Source organism: Haemaphysalis longicornis, unplaced genomic scaffold (genome assembly GCF_048455015.1).
Source record: "Haemaphysalis longicornis isolate Haplotype H1 unplaced genomic scaffold, Haemaphysalis longicornis Haplotype H1 scaffold_3, whole genome shotgun sequence".
In the NCBI taxonomy this organism is placed as follows: Eukaryota; Metazoa; Arthropoda; class Arachnida; order Ixodida; family Ixodidae; genus Haemaphysalis; species Haemaphysalis longicornis.
This window is the reverse complement of record NW_027526335.1, coordinates 233,486,250-233,497,755: the sequence shown is the minus strand read 5'-3', so window position 1 is coordinate 233,497,755 and position 11,506 is coordinate 233,486,250. Positions and strand designations below refer to the sequence as shown.

At 49.7% G+C, this 11,506-nt stretch overlaps 1 long non-coding RNA gene across 1 annotated transcript; it reads left to right on the top strand.

The window, feature by feature from the left end:
• Positions 1-1,169: 1,169 nt before the first annotated feature.
• On the top strand, positions 1,170-7,345 carry LOC144176055 (uncharacterized). The gene is made up of 3 exons (XR_013323762.1): positions 1,170-1,496; positions 4,366-4,442; positions 6,086-7,345. It is a non-coding gene; the product is annotated as an uncharacterized LOC144176055 (long non-coding RNA).
• Positions 7,346-11,506: the final 4,161 nt, after the last annotated feature.

Sequence of the window (11,506 nt, the reverse complement as noted above, 5' to 3'; positions counted from 1 at the left end):
CCTGTTGAGCCTATTATTGATGGCGTCGAGTTTTTCATCGTGGTCAGTGAGTTTACTAGTTACATCTTTAGTGACGGGAGTCTCTACAACCCGTTTTTTAATAGGGGGAGCGTTCGTCTCTGCTTCTCTGTTCGTCTCTGTTGCATGTGATAGGCTGTTGCGCAGTGCCTGGTTCTCTTTGTGTAAGGCCAAGTTGTGGTTTTTCAGTTTTAACATGCTTTGTTTGAGCTCTTCGATTTCCGCTCTCATGCTAGCTAATTCGTGCGCGTGTACAGTGGAAAGATTGGGTGTTTGGTGTTGACTCTGAGGAGGGTGGGAGCCCGCGCTGCCCCAGCTCACCTGCTTATTGTTAGGCTGGGTCGGCGGAGGTGGTAGCTGAGTTTCTTCTTCCTCTTTGCTCGTTGAGCGACCCTTTTTGTTGGCCGATGAAATGGAACGGCTCCTTTCCCCGCGCTCCCGGAGACCAGGCCGGTCTTGTGGGCAGCCGGGTACAGGTGGCGGCGGTGGTGGTGGTGGTGGCTGTTCCCATGGTAGGGGCTGCTGTTTGTTCAAGGGTGGTGGTCTTCGTCTTGGGTGAAACCTGGATCGGCATTCCGCAGAGCCGGTGATGTGAGTGCCTCGGCACACTACGCATTTGGGCTGGCACGGGTGTTCTAGGTTTGGATCTGTTGAGTCCACACTTTTGACAGCGCACTTGGGAGGTTGGGCGTACGTCCGGTCGATGTCGTGTGCGCCAGCAGGTGGTTCAGGCTTCTGTTTTCCGTCGGAACGGTTGACATCGGTAGGTAGCTCCTCGATATGAGATGTGGTACGGTATAATAGTGCCGACGAACAGTATTTGGACCGCGTTGGAGTTGCCCATTCTTCTGGCGTTTAGGATACTGCATGTCGGATTGAATCTTACGAGGCTCTCAGTAATGACCTCAGGTGTGTCGTCAATGGGAACGTTGAATATTATCCTTGTAGCAGTGCAAGATGGGGCGGCGACATTTGTGGCGACCTCGAAAGTCTGGCCTCCGATGTTGATATGTTCACTCTAAGAAAAAAGGTGGTCAAAAGAGAGTCCCCGGCGCCGCGACTACCTTTAACGCTTGGTGAGTCAGAACAGAGTCACCGATCAGAGTCATAATTTTGGCGACTCTCTTTCGACTCGGTACGGGGCGCAACTTGGCGGGAGAGGGGAACCTAGTCGAGGAGCATAGAAAACAAAAAAAAGAGATGCCGCTCTGATTGGTCGCCGCAGGTGTGACGTCAGGCGTTTCCCGCGAGCAGGCGAGCAGCCGGAGTGGAAGCTTTTGAACTGCCTGCGCGCTCCGCCGGCGAGGCGTTCTTTGTGTTGTGGCCGTTAGGGCGGTTTTCGTAACTACGTGGTTTCGCTGGTCAGTGTCGCGACAATTTTACAGTGCTTTTGCCGTGCTCCACGTGAGGACAGCGTCCATGATAAGGGAAGATATACGGACGGAGCTGCGGCAACACAGCAACTGCATCTGATAGAGGTAAGTGAAGTATTCACCGCGGCGAGAGATTTTCCCTCGTGAAAAAACTTCGTGCACTTTGCGAATAACGCTCAATTGTGTAAGATATGCTGCTTGAATACTATGCGGACAGTCGTGGCAGAAACGTCCAACCTCATTTCTGCGTGAGTGGCAGGTTTTTCGACGGCCTCAGTATGCGAACAGGGCAGCATGACCGTTGGCGCGAGCCGCCGCCGATGGCTCGCCGCCGACGACGAAACGGCGACCTTGAACACGATGGCCGCTCCACGGCCAAGGCGCAGTGAAAGTTTGTTTCACTTCCTCTGGCGCTTTTATTTGACCCTGAACACGGAATGCTGAGTGCGCTTTGATGAATTTGGCTCAGGCTGACAGAGGGGCGAAATGTCAACATGAAAAGAAACGAGTAGGTGCTCGACAGCGGCTTATTTCGGCGCCAAGCAGCAGTCACTTCGTACAAATGCGGGACGCGTATGTATTGGTAGAATATAATTTTGCGCGTACAGTCATGGGCAATTCAAATACGAACCGCGGTGCGCACAGCCGAAGATCCCGGTGCCGTCTCCTGGCAGCGGCCGAGGAAAACGCACGGACATGCGTTGTTGAGATATCGGGAGCGAGGCTGCGTGTCCCACTGCGATATGTTGCTGTCTGCTCGCTCGCATGGTTGCTTTGTCGCCATGCCGCAAGAGCGCTGACAACAATTGTTAGTGATCCGGCGCGAGATAGTATAAGGGTATCTACGGCCACTGTGTGCTCGGCTCACACGAGTGCCTGCTCCCCCTGTGTGCTGGCGTCACATTGCCGACATAGCTTTGCATGTAGGGTGCAGTAACTTGAGCAAATAACGATCGACACCTGCTTCGCACCCAAACCATGCTCAGTACTGCCCGCTCCGCAGATTTTACTAGCACTAATGGGCCTGCCCTCCTCCCCTCCCCATCCCTCACTCTCACTATAATGTTTGCGAAGGTAAACTAGTGTTAAATAAGTTCCCTTTGATAACGGTTGAAAGTGTATCAACTGTTCCATTTCAGTAGCCATCAACCAAAGCAAACGCCGGGTACCTCGAGGAAGCTTGATTTATTGAAGGGTTTAACGCACCGAAGCAACGCAGGCAATGAGGAACGCTGTAGTGGAGGGTTCCGGATTAATTTTGACCACCTGGGGATCCTTAACGTGCGCCGAAATCCCGCACACACGGACCTCGAGGAAGCTGGCGTAGCTTTGTGGTTAAATGGTACGGCGAGGCACAGTGAAATGCGGCTTTTATTTTTCAGCTTTTTCAGGTTATGATGTCTGAATACCGCGTGGGTAAGCTTACAGTGGCTGGTGCTAGAGGAATATAGGTGGTGCGCAGAACGCTTTTAATGCTACTTCTGTGACTGATTCTTGCGCAGAGACTGTGCTCGTTACTAGAGCATTTCTATGTTTTGCTCGCAAGCCTGGTCTCGCCTGCTCCAGCAACGCGTAGATGTTTTGTTTTTTGTATAAACATGAAATTGCGCACCATCCTGCTGCAGCTTGCACACCGTAAGCGTTTTGTTCATAGGCCGCCGGTCTAAAGGTATATTAGCATTGTGTGGGCTTTGGAGTGAACTATTATTATGCGTTAGGGTGGCGCAGGAGCGTTTTCAAGGCCACATTCGTGAGCAAAAAGCGGGGAATATCCTCCTTAACGAGCACACGTACGTGGAAATCTGGCACAAGGAAGCAGGCAAGGAAATTTGTGTGCACGCCATGTGTGCACTCAGCGTTATCTTGCACTAGATGACAATTCCTTTGTAGTACTATAGCTCTACACCGCTTTTGACTCGATTTATAATTGCCAACTTCACGGCGAAATGCAAATTCGGCCGCTTCGCGCTAGCTGAGCCGTCAAATAAACGTTTCTAGCGCTAGCCACCACACCCGCCGCGGTGGCTCAGTGGCTAAGGCGTTGCGCTGCTGAGCACGAGGTCGCGGGTTCGATTCCCGGCCGCGGCGGTTGCTTTTCTGATGGAGGCGAAAAGCAAAAACGCCCGTGTGTACGAGATTTCGGCGCACGATAAAGATCCCCAGGTGGTCAAAATTAATCCGGAGCCCTCCACTACGGCGCGCCTCATCGCCTGCGTTGCGTCGGCACGTTAAACCTTACAATCAATCAAGCGCTAGCCACCACAGCTACACTTCGGAAAAAAAGCCTAAAAAGCGCGAGCAGTACAAACTCAAAGAACGAAAAAAACATGGTGGACAGCCCACGATCATATTTTTGCATGGGGGTGCAACAACTCGCCTTAGACGGCGCAGGTGCGTTACGATAGGAAGGGAGAGCGAGAAGGAGGTAAGGAGCCGCCAACTGATGATGAGCGGCCGAGATAAATGGGCCGGCGGTATTTCTCTTTCACCTTGAGGAGAGCCAACTTGGGGGGGGGGGGGGGGCGCATTCCTTGATTGTAGGGCTTTACGCGCCGACGCAACGCAGGCGATGAGGCGCGCCGTAGTGGAGGGCTCCGGATTAATTTTGATCACCTGGGGATCTTTAACGTGCGCCGAAATCTCGTACACACGGGCGTTTTTGCTTTTCCCCTTCATCAGAAAAGCGGCCGCCGCGGCCGGGAATCGAACCCGCGACCTCGTGCTCAGCAGCGCAACGCCTTAGCAACTGAGCCACCGCGGCGGGGGGGGGGGGGGGGGGCGCATTCCTGCGTCATTTGCCGTTCGATATAGCGGGTTTCGCTTGTATTTTTATTCGATATAGACGTAATTTTTGCTATATTTTTCACTGCAACTATACTGTTAGCGGAAGGAGTTCGACATACTGGATAAATCGATGAAAATGGTTTCCATCAGTTGGGTTCGGCTGTACAACTTTAGTTTGCTCTCTTTACAGATGCAAAAGGTGTCAGCGCTACCGTTTGGTTGCCCCATTTGGTGAAGGAAAGAGAGGATGACATCTTCACGATACTGGTGAGAACAGTGAGCTTAATTTGCGAATTAGATGGCAACATTGGCAAAAAAAAATGGCTCTTGGCTTGAGTTGCCCTCGGCATTAAAAATATTAGGGTGTACCCAATATTAAACTAAAAGAAATGCTGTACATGTAAGAGAGAGCAACTGGGAAAAAATTGTTGCTCTTTAGAAAGGCTGGCTGACGTGTTTAGGCTTAACGTTTATGGTTACTTTGACCACCGGTAGCGAAATATCCCTGACCATGTACTTTTTTGCTTTCCTAAAGGTAAAGTGCACTCAAAATTTTGGTGTCTTGATAACCTCAATTTTGTAACTTACCATAAAGAGAAGCCTTAAGGGGAACTCCAGACCCTGGGAAGGAACCAGTGTGTTTAAGATATCAGCCAGCAAAATCAAGCTTTGGGAAGATCCACAGCGGGGTAGTTGCTAGTGCTTTTTAACATCTTGAAGTAGCACAGACTAGATACAGACATGATAAGTCGAAAATGAACAGACAACAGCGCTTTTTAAATGGTTCGGCGCAACATGATATTTACTGTGTAACTTGTCCTCATGTAATTTGTGAGTGTGTGACCTAAGCACCTATTCTTGAAAAAAAAATTTACTTCCACAATATCTGCGCTCCAAAAACGTTTTGCTGTGTTAGCTGTGTGCCATGGGATAAAGCTGAACATAGCAAAAGTGCGAGAATGCCAATGCAATGGGTGAAGCAGGACATTTGCTAAATGGAACTGCCTGCTGTTATTCGTGAACAAAGAAGCAACGAATGTAGACGGAAGGGTCGGCGGTAGCTCAGCGTTTTTTCGGTCTCTTCGGTTATTTTGATCTTATCACCAAGCGTGAGTGGCATTTGAAGCATTTGTTTGTTGTGCTCATCCAGAAAAATAAAAATTGACCTTGTGGCTCTGAGCACCCTTCACCGATTGTGAACTAACAGAAAAACAGGCACGAGCGGCTGCAGTCGCGATTGCTTGAGATAATGCCTTGAGCATACTGGGGTAGTAAAGAAACGAGTAGAAAAAAAGTGGTGCCACAAAGAGACAAGCCGGGAGATAGCGCAATGTTAAAGTAAAGGCTGTGGCTAGCGTTCCGTCGAGACGGAACGATATACAAGTGCTAAAGTTCCGTCCAGACGGAACAGAGCGCTGTGAGTTATCCTTCCCAGACGGATTACAACTGAGAGCTTAGCGTTCCGTCCAGACGGAGCCGGCGTGAAATTTGTACAGTTCCGTCCAGGCGAAAGTAAAACCGGCTGATTAGACCCGACCTTGAGTATTCATATTTGGTGTAGGGGTTGCGCCTCGGAACCGCTATAAGGGTGTCAGGTTGCGAGTCATGCATCACATGAAGCTAGCTGCGTGTACTTGTGCGTTATACAACCGGCGTATTTAATGTGTAGGTTCTAAAGGCAGGTTGCTGCGACCCCAATGATTAATCATAAGAAGCGGGTCTTCGCATAACCGGGGGGTGTACTATAACTGAGCTTTCCCTGTAACTTATCATCGCAGGTATTTTAGTTTTCAGTCCACGTGGCATACTAAAGACAGTCAGAGTAATAATTTATACATATTTATGGCTGTCCACATAAAGAACTTTTTTACAGCAGCTAAATTTCAGCATTATTTGTCTTTTTTTTACAGGACCCAGATACTGCATACTCGCGACCGACTCTGCTGTACACGGGGAGCAGCCCACTGTGGTCCGACTCAATTAAGGTGGTGTGCGAACATGTATCCGTTAACGTCTTTGACTTCACGTCAGGAATCGCTCTTGTATGTGCCATGTACTGGGCATACAACCTGCAGTACTTGAAGTCTGCAAAGCAGACCTTTACAGTTTTGGAGGAATTGATGGTGGTGCGAAAGGGCGCATGCTTGAGCACCTAAATGCCGGCGACAAAGGTGGTCACTACCTTGAGAGCTCGTGCAGGGACAGCCAGGGAATAAATACACTGTCCAGGGCCAGCAGATCAAGTGGTGGGTGTTGCAACATATAGCCTCCGAGTAAATTTCTGTGTTCTAAAATGAACAAAATATTCTCAGGAAAATTATAACAATCATCCATTAATAATTCTTTGACACCCTTTTTTTTAATGTTCATTTGCATTGCGTATGAGTGGTCAAAGTGGTCTTATCATAAAGCCGAACCTAGCTGTATGCATGAAATATGAATGTGTTCAATATGAAATTTTTATTAAGCAATAACACTCCCGAACTCTGTTTTGTGTATTTTATTGTCCTGTTTTCAATTTGCCAGTTGTATTGTTCTAGAATTTTTTCACTTCAGTTGTCTAAAATGACATTTTCAAATATTTGTATTTGTTATAATGTAATGTGGTTTTAAGAAAAATTGTGTTTTCATATTCACTTAACATTTTGTGAAGTTGTTGAGCCAGCAGCTGTTGGCTGATTACTGTTGTAGGGTTGTGTTTTGTATATGTGAGCTCAAGTGTTTCTTGTCCTGTTCAATGTTACAATTTGTTGTTTGAGACACGAATGTTGTCTAAGGTAATAATTTTGAATCTTGTATTTTTCACGTTTCTTCTAGTCATGTATATGTTGTCTAAGACAAACTCGTGATTTTTATTTCTTGTAGCATTTTTTTATAAATGTGGTTTTTAAAAAAATTGTGTTTTCATATTCACTTATCATTTTGTAAAGTTAGTGAGCAACCAGCTGATGGCTGATCACTGTTGTAGGGTTGTGTTTTGTATATGTGAACTCAGTGTTGCTTGTCCCGTTCAATGTAACAAGTTTTTGTTATGTGAGACACAAATTTTAAGGTGATAATTTTGAATCTTGTATTTCTCACGTTTCTTATAGTCCATTGTATGTTGTCTAAGACAAAACTCGTGATTTTTATTTTGTGTCAATTTTTTTCTAGTCATTGAGCCAATGCATAATTTGAAACGGTTGTAGGCTTTATTTCAATAAAATGGTTGTTTTGGTACTTTGCATTGATGTTTCTTGCATGTATGCATGGCTGTCCTTATAGGGTCATAATAGTATCTGTATGGTATTTTTTTATCCTATCGACTCTGAAGCGATTCTGTTTGCTCGAGTCGGAAAATAATCGACTGGACTTTTCTTTGCAGATTTTCAGTGTCGGTGACGGTGCTGCAGAGTCCTGCATGCTCTATCTCCGGGGTCGCGGGATTCCCTTTCAGCAGGTCAGGGCGACTTGGCTGGGGTCATGTAGTAGCCAAAGTAGCCAAGCGGGCTCTCTATAGCCAAACGGAGAGTCTGTGTGACTACTTTTACTACTCGCAAAGTAGTCATGAAGACTCTCTTCGTTTGATAATTAGGAGTCGAGGTGACTTCCCTTACAGAGTCCTGCATAGCCTTTTTTGACTCGGTCTAACAGAGTCACAAGACTCTTTTCCAAACAGAGTCAGGACGACTCTCATTGCTGGGCCACAAGGTAGTCAAGCAGACTCTTTTCGTTTACCATTTCGGAGTCACTGTGACTAATTTTCAGGAGTCCTGCAGACTCACTCTTGACTCTTCGTCACGACTCCCTCCCTAAGAGTCCCAGGACTCTGTTTGAAAGAGAGTCTGGTGACCCTCCCCATAAGAGTCCAAAGGTAGTCAATTCTGTAGCAAGCCAATGACTCTGTAAAATGAGTCACTACTGACTACCATTTTTCTTAGAGTGTTTGATCAAGGCGATCACACTGCATCTCTCCTCTGAAGGGGTGTTGACAGTTGAACATGAAATAGTTCGAAGTAACGTTCGTTCTTAGCTGCTCACCTTGCAGGTATGACAGTCCCGCTGCTTTATAAACGGCGTCCAGTATGTCGGCTTGGCTTGTTCTGCGGATATTGAGTCCGCCATGAGGTCGGAAGACGATTTTGAAGTCTTCTTCAGGGAGTTTCTCCGGCGGTGGAACGCGACGCCTCGGGCGCGGACGATTCTGCTCCGTCGCATGGTCGGCCCCAGCGGTTGGGTTGGGCGTTTCGGCGATCTTCTTGGCGGTGGCGTTCTCACGATGGACATGGTGGACCTGCTTTCAACCGTCCTTTTGTAGTTGGCCAGGGGGGATGTCTTCTCCTTCCGGGGCGACTTCCATTCCGCCGCTGGTCGTCGGAGTGGAAGCTAGGCCTAACGAGGTAAGCCTAGTTCAAGCGTAGTCTCCTTTCGTGGTAACGATCACTCACTCACTCACTCTCGGAGATCTGGGCCCAGGGCCCGGAAAGCTTGCCAGGGTCGAACACTTACACGGTAAGACTCCTGTTCGCCAAAACACGCGGTGCGAAAGGGTGGTGTCCCGCTCCAACGCCGAAAACCGACGGAGCCGAAGTGAGGCACGTCTTTTAGCAGCAGCGACTAGAGCGCCCCCCTCGCGCATGCACGGGACGGCGGGCCTCGCGTCGACCGCCCAGCGTCTCCTGGGCACGTTTGTCAAGCTAACCATACCCACATAGCGAGATTAGCGAAGATTGCGGCGACGACCCCGCAGTTAAAAATACAAGAAAATGCCAAGCGCTCATGTGTGCGCGCGTTGCGATGAACGCCCAGCGTCCTTTGCGCACGTTTGTCAAACGAAGCTTGCCCACTAAGGAGATTGCCCAAGATTGAGGCGACCCTGCGGCAGTAAAAAAAAACAAGAAGATGCATTGCCGAGCGCTCGTCCATGCTTGTCTCGCAACTATCGCTCGGAATCCCCTGCGCACATTTGTCAAGCCAAGCATACCCACTTAAGGAGATTGACCAAGATTCCCCGCACGGGGCACCTTGAGTATTCATGGTGACGGTGAGCAGCGACACCGCGGACCCCGAGCTCCCAAATAAGCCGTGTCCAACCGTGGCGAGGTGTTTTTAAGGTGAAGGGTAGAAGCCGTAAACGGTGGCCGTCGGAGCCTTGGTCAAGCTCCGGCCGATGGGCTCCCTGCCTGCCTACCAGGCAGGGAGCTCCGGGACCTCTTTGACTACAAGGGTAAGGTCAAAGGAGAAAGTAACCCCGTCTCCCTGCTTTTATACTATGTTTATGGTATTGTCTAAACCACCTCCCCCCCCAACCGTGATCGGCCCCCTAAAAGGGGCCGCACCGAAGTATCGTTTCCCCCATTGCCATCTTTGACATTTCCTGAACCAGATCATTACTCTCGATTTCTTGTCATGGAGTCCCTGAATCCAACCCACCCTCTTGCATTTCAGTCAGTCTTCTTGATCGCCAAGTATCTTGAAGCCACAATAGGAAAATCATATCAGGCCAAAAAACAAAGAACTGGTGAACTCCTCATCGAGGTAAATGACAAGCAGCAGTACACAAAGCTTCTAGCTCAGACTAGACTGGCTGATCTAGACATCAGGGTCACACCCCATCGGAGCCCCAACAGCTCGCAGGGTGTGATATCAGAGCCAGATCTCCTGAACGAAACCGATGCGGATCTCCTTGCCGGCTTGAAGGATCAGGGCGTCACTGCCGTGAGACGCATCACCATCCGTAGAGACGACAAGGAGATTCCCACCAAGCACATCATCTTGACCTTTGACCGCGCAGTTCTCCCACAACATATATATGCAGGTTTTATCCGTTGCTCCATCCGTTCGTACATCCCGAACCCGCGGCGCTGTTTTAAGTGCCAGCGGTTCGGGCATGGTACAAACTCTTGCCGTGGCCGAACGACGTGTGCGAAATGCGCGGCGCATGATCATCCAAGCGATAATTGTCCATCCGATACCCCGTCTTGTGTGAACTGCGGTGGGCCGCATGCAGCGTACTCCCGCAAGTGTGAAAGAAAAGTTCCAACTTGAAAAAAAGATAATCAACATCAAGGTAACTGAGAACATCACCTTCCCGGAGGCGAGAAAGAGGTTCGCCTCTTTCCCTCTGGGGAGGTACGCTGACGCGGCTCGCCGGAGGGCGGAGCGGCGTCTGGTGTCCACAGGGACCCAGTTCAGCGAGTATGACCTGGTCCCGCCCCCGCCCCCCGCTGGGTTGCCTCACACAGCCCAACCGGCACCATGCCGCTTGCTGAGGCAGCAGCGGTTGTGGCGCACACCACTTCTGTCGGGACCGGTGCCGCTCCCGCCTCTGTCTCCCCGTCCTCCAGTGCGTTGGAGGGTACCGAGGTGATGGACACCACGGGCCCCGCATCGGCTCCCACCGCCACCGCACCGCCCGTGCCACTTTTGGCGTCCCCAACGCCCGCGGCGGTGGCGGCTCAAACGAAGGGCCCCCGAAGGGGGGCCAAGTCAGGGGGGCCCGGTCCATCGGGCACCCCTCGGACATCCGACGACGAAATGGATGTCGAGCCGTTCCTGCCTGCAACGCAGCGCAAGGAGCGGCCTCCGACGGCCAAGCCAGTAGAAAGGCCTAAAACGCCTAATCCAAGAGTAACAGCCCCGAAAGACGACACATGAACACACACGAACACACACAGTCCAGTCATTCTTAAATTTAAATAATGGGAACAGAAAACATCATTCAATGGAACTGCAGAGGCCACCTTAAAAATCTTGACGATGTGTATGAGATTCTGCATGCCAGTCAGCCAAGTATCATGTGTCTGCAGGAAACCCACCTCAATTCTAAACAAATTTCTTAAATAGGTACACGGTATTCAGAAAGGACAGGGTTGGCTGCACCCACTCTTCAGGAGGTGTGGCCATTATCGCCCGGAAATCATTAGCATGCCACCCTCTCTCTTTAAACACTGTCCACGAGGCTGTAGCGATCCGTACGATAATATTTAATAGGTTGATAACGGTATGCTCTATCTACATTCCTCCTGATCATGCACTTTCGAGCTCTGATTTCGAGGCGCTGGTCGACCAGCTGCCCGAACCATACATACTAACAGGCGACCTTAATGCCCACAACTCTCTTTGGGGCTCCTCCAGAACGGATGCCCGAGGTCGCCTGATAGAGATACATCCTCCGGAGCATGCCTCTTCAACAAAAAAAAGACTACATACCATACCTTAGGACACAATACATACTCTCATCTTGACTTGGCGATTGGTTCCGCAGTTCTCTTTCCATGTCTTGAGTGGGGTGTGGGCACAGACCCATACGGTAGTGACCATTTCCCCACTTCATTAACGTACATAGGTAT